Source organism: Panthera tigris, chromosome C1 (assembly GCF_018350195.1).
Source record: "Panthera tigris isolate Pti1 chromosome C1, P.tigris_Pti1_mat1.1, whole genome shotgun sequence".
NCBI classification, from domain to species: domain Eukaryota; kingdom Metazoa; phylum Chordata; class Mammalia; order Carnivora; family Felidae; genus Panthera; species Panthera tigris.
Window position 1 is genome coordinate 118,141,258 of NC_056667.1, and position 16,454 is coordinate 118,157,711.

Here is a 16,454-nt window from a genome sequence, read left to right on the forward strand (position 1 = left end):
CAGACAAGACACGTCAAAGGGCATCGTGGTGTAAGGATAATCAGGGAAGCGTGTACAAGCTCTAGAGGAGCACAGCAGAAGGAAGGGCCGACATCTGTGAAGGAAAGAGCTTGCTTCATGGACATATCCCAGGAAGCTTACCTTCAAAAGAGACACCTCTATGGGGTTTTGCAGGATGAATAGGAGCTCTCCAGGCATTTGGGTAAGAGTTGGTGGCACAGGAGAAGACATTCCAGGCAAGGCAAATGACATATACTATCTAGAGAAATTAAAATTGGTTCTTTGTAGCCAGAGACAGCAAGACGGGGGCTGGAAAGTTCAGTGAGGGCCAGTGGCCTGTGGGACGTGAGAGAGAGCTGAGCTGTTTGTTTGAGGGCTTGGGGAGCCAGGGAAGGGTTGGAATCAGGGGAGACATGGGCTCAGGCGTCTGTGTTGAAAGATCTTTCAGGACACAGTGTGGAGGGAGGGCAGATGGAGGAGAGCAAGGTGGCTCCCATTTCCCCTAAGGACTGGGTGCTCCGTTTTCTACAGGGCAAGTGGGGTCTACGAATGGTGCAGGGCACAGAGGCTGAGGAACAAAGAGGAGGTAGAGAACACCGAGGACAAGGATGGATGAGGAAGAGCTGTCCCAGGAAGAGCTGAGGGGGTGGGGAGAGGTCGGCCTAGGCCCTCGGTGTCCAGCAAGCCCCTCTATTTGCACAACAGGTGCCGCATGCAAACCATCCCCATATGGGCCGTGACGTGTGATCGGATTACAGCCCTCTGAGATCGGCAGGGCAGGCACCGTGATTCCCATTTTACAGCTGAGGAAACGGAGGCTCAAACGGAGGCTCCTTCCTTCCTTCCTTCCTTCCTTCCTTCCTTCCTTCTTTCCTTCCTTCCTTTATTCCTTCCTTCCTTCTTTTCTTCCTTCCTTCCTTCCTTCCTTCCTTCTTTCCTTCCTTTATTCCTTCCTTCCTTTATTCCTTCCTTCCTTCCTTCTTTCCTTCCTTCCTTCCTTCCTACCTTCCTTCCTTCCTTCCATGTTTCTTCCTTCCTTCCTTCCTTCCTTCCTTCCTTCCTTCCTTCCTTCCATCTTCCTTCCTTCCTTCCTTCCTTCTGTATTCCTTCCTTCCTTCCTTCCTTCCTTTATTCCTTCCTTCCTTCCTTCCTTCCTTCCATATTTCTTCCTTCCTTCCTTCCTTCATGCATTCATTCATGGTGTTATCTCTGCTCTCTGGAGCTGTCCCTCTGTGGCCTTCTGTCCTCATTCACTGTTCCTGGGCACGCTGGCCTCCCTGACGTCTTGTAGCTGACCAAGCCCTCTCCCGCTCATGGCCTTCGCCTTGCTGCCCCTCTGGAATACATTCCTCCCCTCTCCCCCCGACTCCCCACCCCAGGTATTATCGTAGCTCTTTCCCTTACTTTGTTCAGGTGTCCACTGAAATGTCACCTCCTCAGAGAGGCCTTCCCTGACCTCCCCACCTATCCCCTCTCTGGCTGTAGTTTTCTTCATAGCACTTATCCCTACACTGCCGCTTCTTCACTTAAGGTCTGTCTCCCTTACTAGAAAGTAAGTTCTAGAAGGGCAGGCACTTGGCTTCTGTATTTTATTTCCTGTCTTACTGCAAAGAGGCGCTTGTTCATACCTGTTGTGAGCATGCATGTTGAGTGCCCCCTGGGTGCAGGGCCCTGTCCCAGGATCCAAGATGAGCTCTCTCCCCAGGAGCTAGTTTCCAGTGTGCTGGGGACATGGGCTTGTAGGCTCACACCCTGTATCAGTGTGACAAAGGCTGTATCAATGTACCTGGGAGCTCTGCCCATGGGTCACGTACAGTCTGGGGTCAGTGCAACAGTAGTTGAGAATGAAGGAAAGGAAGTGTGTGAACTGGGGCTACGGCGGGCAGGCTGCCTTGCACATACTTACATGTATTTTGTTTTACGATCCGTATTTTATTTTACGATCTCCCAAACCGTGAGATCATGACCTGAGCCAAAACCAAGAGTCGGACGCTTAATCGACTGAGCCGCCCCGGCGCCCCGCTCAGATGGGTTTTCGAATGAACACAAGGCATAAACAAACGGAGAGAGGACACTGAGGTTGCACCTCACGTGGTCCAGAAGACCGTCCTTCATTACAAACGCTTTAGAGTGTTTGGTCACGTCCACAGCTCTTGGTCTCAGTTTACAGAGCAACAAGTGGGCAGAAACTTCCAAAGGGAGTGGTTTTGCCTGGCTCCTGAAGCCTGGCACATCCATCATCCTTTCCAGGGGAATTCAGTCTGGTATTCCCATCCCTGCCTCTTCCCTTTCCAGCCTCCCTCCCCCCACCCCCAAAGCCTCCGGGGCTTGGGGCTTGAGGCCCCCTTCCGGCCCCCTTTGTCCCGAGGTGGAGGGACAAAGGGGCCGGCTCAGGAGCAGGCAGATTTGCAGTCCTGAGAGCTGGCTCCAGCAAATGCAGTTAGATGACAAGTACATTTTATTCTATAATAAAAGGGCTTTTAAGAAAAATACAGAGTGCTTAGGGGAAAGTTAAGGGGGGGGGGGAGAAAGGAAGGCAATGGAATTGTTCACACTCCATCAATGCCTAAGAAAAACCAGTTTCAATGACGCACTCTTCCAGGTATTAGGAGGGGGATAAGGTGGGGGCTGGGCATGGGATGCCAGCTTCTCCTCTGTGCACTCTTGCTCCCCCCGGGGCTAGAAACCTCTGTTCTCAGCCTCCTGCCCAGCTCCACTCAGCAGCTCGGCCGCCACCTCGGTTCCAACAAGTGTGAAGCAAACTTCCAAATGCCCCCACCCAGAGCTGATAGCTACTTGGTAGATACCCAGTAGAGCCATATTGGTGGGTTAAGATATTTACATTTTTACTTAGGTACTTAAATACGTAGATACTTTCATATTGGTTAATGGATAACCCTGAGCCAACCCACCTGCCCTGGCCTCTTCCCCGGGACCCCAAAACCTCCCCACGCTGTAGCAACTGGAGAGTTAACCCCTGGCACAGTTGGGTCCAGCTCCAAGTCTCTTCTGGCTGGTCAGTGTCAGTGCCCACAGCCCTCTAAGTCAGCCGAATATCCCCCCTATGGCCAGTCCTTAAAACCCCAAGCTACTCTTCTTCCTCCCCAGCGTGTGGGAACAGCATGCCTTTGACCCAGGTGACCAAGGAACCATCTGGGGGAGCATGCCATGGACATACCCTACTCCTACACACGAGGCTGATCTCAGGTCCTGTATCAGCTCCGGGACTCCATGTGGGCTGGCACTATTCCTGCCTGTTCACTGCTGAATCCCCTGCGGTCGGAGGCCGACACTCAAATCGTACCTGGTAACTGGCAGTGCTCTGGCTGGCTAAGTAATGCACCAAAGACATCCACATCCTAATCTCTGAAGATCCAGAGCCTGTGAAGTTTACTTTAGAAAGGGACTTTGCCGATGTGATTAAGTTAAGGACCATGAGATGGGGAGATGATCCTGGACATTGGGTGGGCCCAATGTAGTGACAAGTGTCCTTAAAAGATGGGAGCAGAGGGAGACTTGAACTTGGCAGAGGAGAAGGCCATGTGATGATGGAGGCAGAGACTGGAGGGTCGCAGCTGCAAGCCCAGGAATGCATGGGGCCCCCAGAAGCTGGGAGAGCCGAGGAAACCAGCCTGGGCAACATCTTTTTTTTTTTTTTTTTTTAATGTTTATTTATTTTTGAGAGAGAAAAAGAGACACAGAGCGAGCAGGGGAGGGACGCAGAATCTGAAGCAGGCTCCAGGCTCTGAGTCATCAGCACAGAGCCTGATGCGGGGCTCGAGCTCATGAACTGTGAGATCATGACCAGAGCCGAAGTCGGACGCTTACCGACGGAGCCACCCAGACACCCCCCAACATCTTGATTTAGGCACCACTATTCCCCAATTTGTGTCAGACTCAGTTCAGACATCTGACCTCCCAAACTGCAGGAGAATGAGTATCTATTGTTTGAAGCCCCTGGTTGTGTGGCAAGTTCCGACAGCAGCCGTAGGAAACGAGCGCACACACCCAACTCATCTTGACCGTCTGGTAGGTCATGACACTAAGAAAACAGCTCAGGGCCGTGGCTCTGACCCCCTGGAAGTGTGAAACCAATCACAGTACTCCCAGCCCCTCACTGCCCGGTAAACTTCACCAAGGGCTTCCCATTACCTGGGTAGCCTGGGGTCTTTAGCCAGCAGACAGGTCCTTCCCTGCCCCTGTTAGCCCCAGATCCCCACACACCCCACATACCAGTCAAGCCAAACCACCGCCATTTTCATTTGCCTGAGTTTCATTTGCCACAAAGTCTTACTTCTCAGCGCCTTGTCCCCATTGGGTCACCATGGCCTGGAAAGCCCCACCCTCTTCATTCAGTCACCTTTCACTTGTCCCACAAGCCAGCCTGGGAATCCCTCTCCCAGGAAGCCTCCCCCGGAGCCCCAAGGCTGGGTTCCATCCTTGCTCTCACAGCCCCTGGTATGGCCTGGGACCCCAGTGTTGACTGCACTGCCAGACCCAGTCTGTGGCTCCCGCTCCCCAGGATGGGGAGTTCTGATGTCGGGGAAGCATGAGGCCACGACTCCACCCACATCTCTGGCCACTTTGGGCTCTCATCCAGCTGGCCACAGCTGGGACTCGTGACTCACGTTCTGTGAAGCACAGCTCAGTGGCAGAGCAAGTGTGGACGCCCGAGGTCTGCTGACCCTGCTGGGGAACCCACCGCGGGGAAGGGAGAGGCTCCCCAGTTCTGCTCCCCGACCCTACAGGTGTTTACAAATTAGATAGAACACCTTCTCCTCTCGCCGTTTTCTTCCCTAAGCCCACAAGGGCTTTTTATTTTTGGTGAGTATTAGACATTCCGTAGATAATATATATAAGCAAACAAGGGCCAAGGATGTTCCTTTTATTGTTTCTTTACTAGAAAACGGCTTTTGTTATTTTTTTCTGGCTCGTGAAAGTCCCATGGGTTCACAGGAGAAAATTCGGACCCTCTGGAGTTATGTTGCTTCGGGGAAAGTAAGGGAGGCCAGCACCACTTAATTCTTCCTCTCGGCAAACCAGCTCCCGCCCCCACCTCTGGGCCCCCCCTCTCCCCTCCCCCCAGGGCCCAGCCACTACAGCTAGCACAGCCACCTCCCATGTCCTCAGTTCTGCGGTCCTTGCAGACTTCCACACACCTCTCCCTTTCTCTCCATCCACACCGACATTGCCGCCTGCCTGGCCCCCAGTCTTCTCTCACTCAGACATCTACCGTGCCTCCCATGTTCTTTTCCTTCTAGTTTCTACCTCCTCACATCTGTGGCTCACTGTACAAAGAGACCCTCTGACGCTCCCCTGTCCATCCCCGTTCAGCCCCATGAAGGCACATCCTTGGGCCCATCTGGACACCAGCTCAGTCCTCACCATCTCCAACCATACTGGGTTTCCCTGGTCTCTGAGAGGGGCCCTCATGGGCTCTGCTGCTTCTGAACTATAGTTTCCTGACATGGCTTTTGGTTAGAAACAATATTCACCCTACTTCTGGCCATGGCGCTAGAGGGAGGCTGGTCCATGACTAGGAGGCAGGGAAGAAACGGGGTTAAGGGGTTACAGAAGCATGGGGTAGGGACAAGGGCCCAAGATGTGGGGCAGGTCTGCGCTGGAGAGGAGCAAAGGCCCTGCGGTCTCCCGATGGTTTGTAAAGCTGAGGGAGCATGAGCAGGGACTGAGCTAAACCCCGAAAGCTAACGGTGCGTGGGAGAGGAGAATGTGGACATAACGAGGCTGCCAGAGGCCCAGGGAGGAGGGTGATGCTCTCTGGTCTACCTCAGAGGCTCCAGTGGGGACCAAGAAGTGTCCCAGGGAGCAGGCCGAGGAGAACGGTGTTCCTGGGAAGCATCTGCCCGAAGCCTGTTGAATGCCCCTCTATCAGCCAGCTTGGCTTATACAGCCCTGTCCTGGCTGGGGTGGGCCACTCAGTCCCCAGCACTGAGGGTCCGCCACATGCCAAAGTCTGTGCTAGGTCTGGGGGCTACGTCCCGGAGGCAGAGAAGAAAACTCACGTAATCTGAGCACTTGGCACGTACCAGGCCTCATGCTAAGTGCTTTACAGGGACTGTGTTATTTAATGCCCACGACAACCCTGTAAGGTAACTATTATCTCATTTTCCAGAGCACAAAGCTAATCAGGGCAGAGCGGGCGTTCAAATGCATGCCTTTCTTTCTCCTACTCCACAGAGAGGCCAGAGTCCCGGGGTCTGAGGGAGCTGACAGTAGATGAAGGAGTCAGGTCCTGGGTGCTCCTGTCATGAGTTCCCTCCAGGGCTGTATCTGTCACCCTGGAGTCAGCCAGTGTGGGTTGGCAGCTCAGGGAGAAGAGCTGACTTTGAGGAACTTAAACATGGATGCATGGGGGATATTGACAGTTTCAGCCAGGGCCACGGAGAAACTGCTTTGGGTAGGGGTAGGGGTGGGGGTGGGGAGTAGGGGGTTCCCTGGGATAAAGGGAAGGGCCCAGTGTTAGTTATCAGGGGGCCTGGTGCCGTCATCAACTCTGTGGGGCAGAGAGGGGAGGGACTCGAGGGGCAGAAGGTTCTGGTCCAAGTTGTGGGTGGGTGTTGGTGGTGGGGGCAGCCTAGCCCCCATAACCTCTGTAAAATGGTGGTTGAACCAGATCAGCTGGAAGGGCCCACCCAGCTCTGGCAGCCGTGGTCTTGGGATTCTTTCCGAGGTCCCAGCCAGCATGGTCACAGAGCAGAGCCTGGAGCTCCTCAGTGGCAAGGGTCATACCAGCCCGGTTCACTGCCTCCTCAGGGCCTGGCATCTCACAGGAGGTGCTTGTGGGAAGAATGAATGACTGAAGAGAGACAATGAAGGAGTGAGTGCACCCCACAGGCTGGTGGTTCCACAATCTGAACAGGAAGTGGGAGGGGTGATGGAAACCGTGGGTCACACCTGGGACCTTTGTGCCACTATGCAGAGGACCAAGGCCAATACCAACACTTGAGGGTAGAGAAAGGGGAGGAGGAACGGTTTTATCTCTAAGTGTTAATCCTGTAAATCCAAGCGGGGAAGCTTTAATTGCCTAGCTTTGAGTGGTTTTATTTTTCAATTAAAGTCATCAAGTAAACATTCCGAAATTAGTGTCCTTGTTAGAAATTAGCAGCACAAGTGGACCCTCCCCAAGATGCTGAACCAGAGCTCTCCAGGGAGGAAGAGGGCTGGGGATGAGCATCACCCAACCCATCACCCCCGTGGGCCGATGGGGGGAACGCAACTGGGGGGCTTCTGGGATGGCATCCACCTCTTCTCGTCCACCTCTCCTGCAACAACAGTCACTCCAAGCTTGGATGGAGAGGACATCAGCTCAAACCAGGGCCAGGGGCCAGGAATCATGGAGCCCATGCCGGCCTTGTGCACCCAGCAGGTACTCAGCTGGCATTTGATGTTTGGAGTGCAGGGGTGGCACGACCTAGGACCAGGGGTGAGGGCTGAGGTCTGGGCGCTGACCCAGGCAAGAGTGCTTGGGTGAAGGACTCCGGCCTGTCCCAGGTGGCCCTTCCTAGGGACCGAGCTGGGAGGCAGGGTGGTCGGGGACGAGGGAACTAGGGGTGCCATTCTGGGCCACCATGGGTGCTCTTTGGCCATGAAGCAACTACTTCTGGGCAAATCCTAGCTGGAGAACTAGCAGCCCTGTCTGGCCCCATCGAGAATTCAGGAGGCCACTGGCTGCCTCTGGAGGAAGATGCTGGTCCTCCCAGAGAAGGGGTGTCAGAGAAGTTCTCCAGGATTCTTTCATCGGGGCTGCAAACTGAAGTGTGACCCCCTTGAAATTCACGAGTTGAAGCCCTAACCCCCAGTGACCATATCGCAGTAGGGCCTGTCTGGAGGTAATTAAGATGAATTGAGGTCATTAGGGTGAGGACCCGATCCTATAGGATTAGTGTCCTTATAAGAAGAGGCACAGGAGAGCTTGCTCTCTCTCTGTCTCTGCCAGGTGAGCACCCAGCAAGGAGGTGGCCATCTGTAAGCCAGGAGAGAGGGTCTCACCAGAGACAAGCTCAGCTGGCCCCCTCATCTGGGAGTCCCAAGCTTCAATGCTGTGCGAGGTGACTTTCTGTTGTTGCAGCCACCCAGTCTGTAGTACTCCATTCTGGCAAGCTGAGATGACTAATATAATCAGTGACACGTTTTACAGTGCTATTCCGACAGGTGCTGGAGGAGGCTAAGCAGTAGCGGGAACTGGTCCCAATGCAGCTAGGAAGTGGCGGTCAAGGCCAGAGCCAGGCAGGTCTTGCAACTCCAAAGGCTACCATCTTTAAAGACCATGTTGCTGCTGAAGATGCTGATGATGGCAGTGATGGTGGCAGAATTCACATGGAACATCCTAGAACAGAAGAAATGGAGCTGGCTTCTGGTTAAGGAGGTGACCAAAGGTCAAGAACAAAACAAGGTCATGGGGAGCCTGGGTGGCCCAGTCAGTTAAGCATTCAACCTCGGCTCGGGCCATGACTTCATGGGTTTGTGAGTTCGAGCCCTGCATCGGGGTCTGTGCTGACAGCTCAGAGCCTGGAGCCTGCTCGGATCCTGTGTCTCCCTCTCTCTGCCCCTCCCCTGCTCACGTGCACTCTCTCTCTCAAAAATAAATAAACATTAAAAAATTAAAAGAAAGAAACAAGACAAGCTCGGAGGGGCTCGGAAGTATTTGTCAAAGGCCATGTCTCAGAAGTTCTAAGGGGGACAGTCCACCTTGTCCAGCCAAGACTCACCTGGGGGTCCACTGTGTTTCCTTACACTCTCTCCTGGACCTGATTCCAGGGTTTAGAATCAATGTTTGTGATTGGATCTGGAGGGAGAGGACCAGACTCCAAGTGGAGACCCAGGCTGCTATTCATTCTGGACTCTGCTTCAGCTGGGGATCTGAGGTGGCCTGGGGACCCTCCACCCACCCGACCCACAAAACACCCATACCAAGTGGGCTCTGTCTTCCCAGGCTGACTGCCTTCCTGTGGACAGAGGGGCCATGTGGACTCTTTTCCAGTATCCCACAGACACCCATTTGGAACCAGAGGATTCCATCCCTGTCCCAAAGATGGGCATCTCACCTGGGTGAGGGAGGGGCTGTGAGGAGGTCAAAGTGAACAGAAACACGTCCAAATGGTTCTGGGTTTCATGCCAGCATATAAATAGTACAGCAAGTTTTTTTTTCAAAGAGATTATCTGAAAAAATTTACATTAATTCAACATGTCAGCTTTTCCGGGAGCCATCTTTGAGATCAGAAGCCTCAGCCGGGGACCCGCTCAACACCACAAGGGTGATTAAGCAACATGTCAAGAAACGAGACTATGTTATTAGGCAAGTGGGGACTCCAAACTTGGGGTAATGAGGGGAAATTTGGGCAAGGGAGAAGAGAGCCCCCTGACTGCTGTCGGGTACTCTGGCTGGGGATGCCCCGAGCAGTCTGGAGGTCTGGCTCCAGAGCTGGGTCAGCAACTCACTTGACTAAACAGCTTCCCTCTTCAAGCCCAGTCTCCTCACCTATCAAAGAGTGGATGTCTGTTAGCTGTCTTCGAGGTCTGTGTTTCTCTGGATGACTAATATTTAATATGATTATGCTGTAGGGAGCTTCGTGGTGTGCTTTTTCTGAAATTATATTTTTTGAAGTACGTGTCGCTACCTTCCATCCATGCTCGTGAACCATTATTTGCTGGTCTTTGGGGAAGATTTGGGACTTTGTTTCTTGTTCCTTTAATTATCCCATTGACAACTGTGTTCCATCCACCAAAGGGTGGGCGGGGAGCGGGGTGGACAGCCCGGGTCTTCTAGGCAGTGTGTGCTCACCAGCTATTAGTTAAGGGTCACAGAATCATCTTGGTAGAGAGGATGGACTCTGGCTTCACAGAGAGCTGGTTGGAATCCAAGTCCCTCTCCCAGACAGCTGTGTGATCAAGGTGCTAGTATCCTAGGCGGGCAGGACACTAAGCCTTGATTTCCTGGTCTTCTGAGCCCCGATTTCCTCATGTATAAAACAGAACAAATAGCAGTTATCTTGCAGGATTGAGGGAGGAGTATGCGAAATGGACACACCTGTCTGGGGGTGGGGTACTCTGGGTAAATGGTTACCAGATTCCTGGAGTGCATCTGCCACTCTTGGGCTTCTTAATCTTCTGTTGATTGATTGATTGAGAGAGAGAGAGAACACAGGGAAGGGGCAGAGAGAGAATCCCACGCAGGCTCTGCACTGTCAGCACAGAGCCCAGTGCGGGGCTTGAACCTGTAAACCGTGAGATCGTGACCTGAGCCCAAATCAAGAGTCAGATGCTTAACTGACTGAGCCACCCAGGTACCCCTCTCAATTTTCTTTCTACTATTAGTGGTTTTCTTTCCTTATCTCGTCCTCCCAGATGGGCTCAGGTCCTCGTGGGCGGGGGCTGTGCATGAGCCCCTTATAGCCTCCCACAGAGCCAAGGGCACAGCCCGCAGGTAGCACTGATGGGGTCTTTGTCTGGGAAACACATCATGGGTCCCTCTTGGGATACCTGTCTGCCCAGGGCCATCGTTCCCATCACAACCACTCCATGGGGTCCCTTCTCAGCAGCCACCTTTGTACTGACAGATACACTATATCTTGAGTTCTAACACATCCATTTTCAAAACATTAAACAATTAATGAGGGCTTACTGGTGCTTTTCCTTTCCTGTTTGTTTGTTTATTGAAAGTAATGCCTGACCAGTATAAAAAAAAAAACAAACAACCAAATACAGATGTACATAGAATAAAAGATGAAAGTTCTTCTTTACCCTTATCTGTTCCTAGCCCGGAGAAGTAGCCATAGTCAATCAATATGGCTTTAATGTTTCCTGAACTTTTCTCTCTATATTACATATCATCTACACAACGTATGCAAACTTAGATCACATAAGATTTTCTAAAAACATGAATGACTCATTTCTCAGACTCATTTTGTTTTTTACCTAATGAAATTTTTCTCATGTCAGACATAATGCTTTTTTTAAAAAAAAATTAACTGTATTTTTGGGGCGCCTGGGTGGCTCAGTGGGTTAAGCGTCCAACTTCAGCTCAAGTCACAATCTCACAGTTCATGGGTTCGAGCCTCGCGTCGGGCTCTGTGCTGATAGCTCAGGGCCTGGAGCCTGTGTCTCCCTCTCTTTCTGCCCTCCCCCACTTGCGCTCGGTCCTCTCAAAAATAAATAAAAAAATTTTTTTAAATAAATAAAAAATATAAAAAATTAGCTATATTTTTAAAAATTATCACACAGTAAAACTGACTTTTGGGTGTACAGTCTGTGAATTTTAATGCACGTGTAGGTTTGTGCAATCACCATCACAATCAGGTACAGAACAGCTCCGTGGCCCCCTAAAATCCCCTCGCACTGTCCATTCCTGATTACGTTCTTCCCCCACCCCTAACCTCCCCACCGAGGCCACTGATCTATTTCTCCAACAGCAGGCTCTTATTTCATAAACGGACTCATACCGCTTGTCATCTTCTGATACCGATTTCTTTGGGGTGGCCTTATGCCTTTGAGATCCATCCAAGTTGCATCAGTTTTTAGTTTTGAGTAGTACCTCCTTGTATGGATGGGTCACATTTTATTTATCCATTCGTCAGTTGATGGGCTGATGGGCGGGGATTGTCTCCAGGTGTTGGGGACTGTGAATAAAGGTACTATGAACATTCGGGTACAGGTCTTTGGGTCGACACACGTTTTCATTTCTCTGGAATAAATTCCCAGGAGTGAGATTATTGCTGAGGCTCGTGGTAAATGTACGTTTAGCTTCCTAAGAAACCTCGAAGCTATTTTCCAGAGTGGCTGCTGCATTTCACATACCCGCCAGTGGCCCGTGAGTCTTCCTGTTGTTCCGTCTCCTCGCCAGCACTTGGTACTATTCACGAGGTCATGACCTGAGCCCAAGTCAAGAGTCGGATGCTTAACCGACTGAGGCACCCAGGCATTTTATTTTTATCTTATTTTTGAGAGAGAGAGACACACACACACACACAGAGCATGAGCAGTGGAGAGGCCCAGAAGGAGAGACAGAATCAGGCCCCAGGCTCCGAGCTGTCAGCACAGAGCCTGACGTGGGGCTCGAACTCACGAACCGTGAGATCACGACCTGAGCCTAAGTCGGACACCTAACCTACTGAGCCACCTAGGTGCCCCCAAGATATATGTTTTTAAATAAAACATCGGGATGTCTTTGTCACTGGGCTACGTGATTTAGTCAATGTGAACTTTGTTGTTAACTGAAGCTGAGTCGAACACCCTATGGGAATAAGGAACTGAGGTATTGTTGGTCTGCTCCTGCCCTTGGCTGGCCCTCTCCCCGCCCCACCCCTCCCCCCTACCCAGATGTTCCTCCAGAGCAGGAACTGAGGCTTGGACGACATGAGCATCAGCTAACACAGCTAACTGAAAGAGCTCTCTCTCTCTCTCATGATGAATGGTTCGCATTCACAGTTGGGTGTAAACAGGGGTCCTCAGATTTGCTGAGCATTTCCTGAGGCCAGTTGTGGGTTCGTTGGGCCTTCTTACTTTCTCATCAACAGGAGAACGACCATCAGGGGAAAAAACACAAACACGTTTTCAGTTGTCTGGTGTTTGGAAAGCTGTTGACCAACATCCAGACAATTGACTCCATGGCTTGCGTTTCCATGCGTGCAATTTGGGGTCACTTAGACACAGCTTAAACCACTCTGATATTTTCCTTTTTATTTCAGTCCCAAGCATATGCATCACAGACTGATAAAGTCTTCAAGCTGGGCGAGCCCTCAGGGGTCGCTTTCCATCCCAATTCAGACATTGTTCTTGAGAGTCACCTCTTTGAATTAGATGATAGGGCCCTCACCACCAGGTACTCCAGTCCAACCCTGGACAGCTTAACTGTTAGAAAGTTTTTTCTTTGCCTAGGCAGAAAAGTACCTGAATTCCCTCTGTTGGTCTCTAATCTGTCCCCAGGAGCCCACGAGGTGTCAAAATTTCCGTGTTCTTCCTTTGACAACAACTCTTGATGTAGATGAAATAGGCCATTGTGTCTTCCCCTTGTTCCCTTAGCTTTCTCATTCTTGCTTTCGGTCCCTCATGCTCTCCTCTGGACATGAGTCACTGACCTTCTTGCAGGAAGAGGCCCTTTATCTCCGTCACTCTGGTTTGCTCACTTCCCAGCCCCCCTGCCCTGCTCCACCCCAGGAAGTCAGCAGAAGGTGGTGGTTGTGAGCATGGAAGCTGTGGAACCAGGGCCTGAGTTCGAATCCAGATTTACCCATCAGTAGCTATGTGACCTTGGGCAAGTTTCTATCCTCTCTGTGCCTCATTTTTTGCATCCACTGAAAGAATATAATAAGCAGTTAGCAGGCACGGGGTTGTCACTTACCTATGGGTATCCCACCCAGTGTTACTAGGCCGACACTGGCCTTGGTGGGGTGGGAGGGCAGGAGCTGGCTGAAGAGAGCTGCCTGTGCCTACTGAAAAGTCTTGGCCAGGCTTTGAGGAATAGTCTGTGGGGAAGCCAGGAGGAGGGGACATGTCAGTCAACAGCCCAGGTGGGGGAAATGTCCTGGGTATACTCTCTATAGAAGGCAGAACCTTCCCTGGGATCCCTGATGACATTCTAAAGGACAGTGTGAAGGACAAGCTCAAGGTTGTATGTGTGTGGTGGGGAGCAGGGCACTGGCCTAGGATGTCAGAAGGCCTGGGTTCTAATTCCACCCTAACCCTGGGCAACTCACAGTGTCTATAGGTCCCAGCTTCCTCATCTGGGAAGTTAGCACTACCCATGACACTCTCCTCACTTTTGGGGACTGCTGTGAGTCTCAAATGACTCGTCATCCTGCTGTGGGGGCCAGAGCCCCTGCTTTGGGGTCACATCCCTGCTTGAAGTCTGCCTCTGGCATATACACGCTGAGGGACACCGGAAGATGCCTGAACCTCCCTGAGTCTCTGGTTTTTCTTTTGGAAAGTGGAGCCGGTACTCTGGGTGATGAAGAGCCATGGGGAGATCACACCTAACATGTGCAAAGCGCTCAGCATGGCACCTGACACGCAGTAGGTGTTTTCAGCACAGGACAGTGTGAATTATGAGAGCGCCATTTGGTGCATAGCAAATGCTCAGGAAATGGTGACAAAGTTGGATTGGATGGAAATAGCCGAAGTGCCTTCTGGAGTTAGAGTCCCAGGGATGCTGTGGGTCCTTAGGGCAGGCTCCCTGAGGGGTGTTTTCCAGAGAGCCCTGTACTTGGCCCTTCTCGTGCCACGAGCTCAAGCGGGGACGGGAGACCAGGCCCTTTGGACAGCTGGAGCCACTGGCCCTGGGTGCAGAAATCCTGGTATCTCTCCTTGCACCCCTGCGTGCCTGTCTCAGGCAGCATCCCAGGACTCGGGCGGTGCAGTATGAGGTGGCCAGGACTTTCTCATCACAACGGATTGTGTCCTCTGGGCCGGCTGAGCCGCTAAGGTGTCCCTGCAGGCTGGGGCCTTGGGCGCGCGGCCGGTCGCTTCGCTTTGGAGCAGCGTGGCAGAAGGAGTGGCCTCTTAAATATTGAATCACCCCTCCCTGGCTCCACTCCTGCTGATTTGACTAAGGGCTCCAAGCCTTAAGTTTGTTTAATAACCTCCTGACACTAAACAAACAACCTTGCAAAAGGAGTAATTTGCGAGGCAGAAAGAAAACAAATAAGTTGCAAGGACACGGGAGCGCGGCGGCCGGGCTGATTACATTCCGGGGGCCACCTAAGTCCGACAGCAACCGAGAGCGTATAGATCTTGGCTCCTCTCCACTCTGGGAAGTCTTCAAAAACACGGGCAGGGGAAACTTTGCATTAGGCCTACGGAGACGGCGCGTCATTAGAATTCTGGGGGCATATTAAATGCCATCTAGTTGCTAACACGATGCATCATTTTCTGCTAAATAATTGATCACGGTGCAGAGATTGTGTTTGTGGAGTTTAAAAAAGTGATTAGAGCAGGGAACATTTCTGGGAAGCAAGTTGCATCTGTAACCTGGAGCCTGCTCTGTGCACCTTCCCGGGGAGAGGGGGGCTCGGGCATTGGGGATTCTTGCCACACCGGAGCTGGGGTGCAGCACGGGAGTGCTGACACAGCAGGATGGGGGCGGCGGTGGGCAGTGGGGATGGCTCAGTGGAAGACTGGCTAGGATGGGGGTGGGAACAGAGCCCTTACAGTGGCCCAGGGGGCCGTGCCAACCTTTGACCCTGGTGGAGGCACCGGAGGAAGGCAAGAAGCCTGCTCAGGGAGAACGCACCCCTTCCACGGCCCACGCCCGTGCAGTGTCTCCCCAGGTGCTGAAGGCCAGGTCTGGTCCTGAGAACAGCTTGTCTCAGGACTCCCGTGTTTTTCCCCTTTCTGCCCTCCTTTCCCCCAGAGGTAATAATTTCTTTCTCCTTCCCCTTCTCCTGGGCAAGATTTTGGGACTCTCCACTCTCACCCCTGAGTAAGGGTGTGCTGTCGGGCTTAGGATGCGTATGAAAAGACTTTGGTTTTGATGGGTGGGAGGGCATTGCAGAAGCTGTTGGTGGGGAGAGGTTTTAGGAGTGGGCTGTGGGTGCATTTGGGAGGGGGAGATGGTGGGGCTTTAGCACGTCATCGAAATAGCTGGAAGATGGAAAGATCTGGTACACTGTAAAGCACAATAGTATTTTTCAAATGAATGACACAGCCCTGAATGAAGAGTCCGGGTTCACACATTACCGATTGGCTGCGTACCCTTGAGCAGATCTGTGAGCCTCAGTTTCCCTAGTTGAAAATACATGCCTCTGTGTGTGTGTGTGTGTGTGTGTGTGTGTGTGTTTGTGTGGGGGGGTAATTTTTAAGGGCCCTCTGGCCTTTATTCTGTGCTTCTAAATCAGTTATTCTTATCCCAGGCTGTACATTAGAATCTCTTGGGGACATTTAAAAACACAGATGCTGGGTCCCGACCCCCAGAGGTTCTGATTCAGTTGGTCCGGGGCAGGGGCAGGTACTCTTAAAACCTTCCCCAGTGACTCTGACATGCAGCCAGGGATAGAACTCTTATCTCGAGATGGGAGTGAGTGGGGTAGGAAAGGCAGGCACAGACCTAGGCCAGCTTCCCCTGGCCATGTGTGAAGGTCCCCAACTATGGACCAAGAAAGGAAGGGTTGGCTACTGTGGAAATAGCTTCAAATACCCATATGGGGTGCGGGACAGATGAAAACCACTGCCCTTCAGCAGATGCGAACCGCAGGGTTCAGTGGGCAGTCCCCCCGGGGACTGGTTGAGAACACTGGGGAAGAGGCTGCAGGGAGGCCACCTTCAGTGCTTTTTGTAAAAGAAAAGCTTTTTGTGCGGAGAGGCTGGGTCGAAGCTGCAGGGAGAAACCATTTTCCTGGCTCACATCCTATATGGTCCTAGAACGGTTCATCCTTTCTTCCTAATGGCCCAGAGCACACGCAGAGGGCTTTGAGATGGTCCCACCAGTCAAGTGTCTGTCCTCG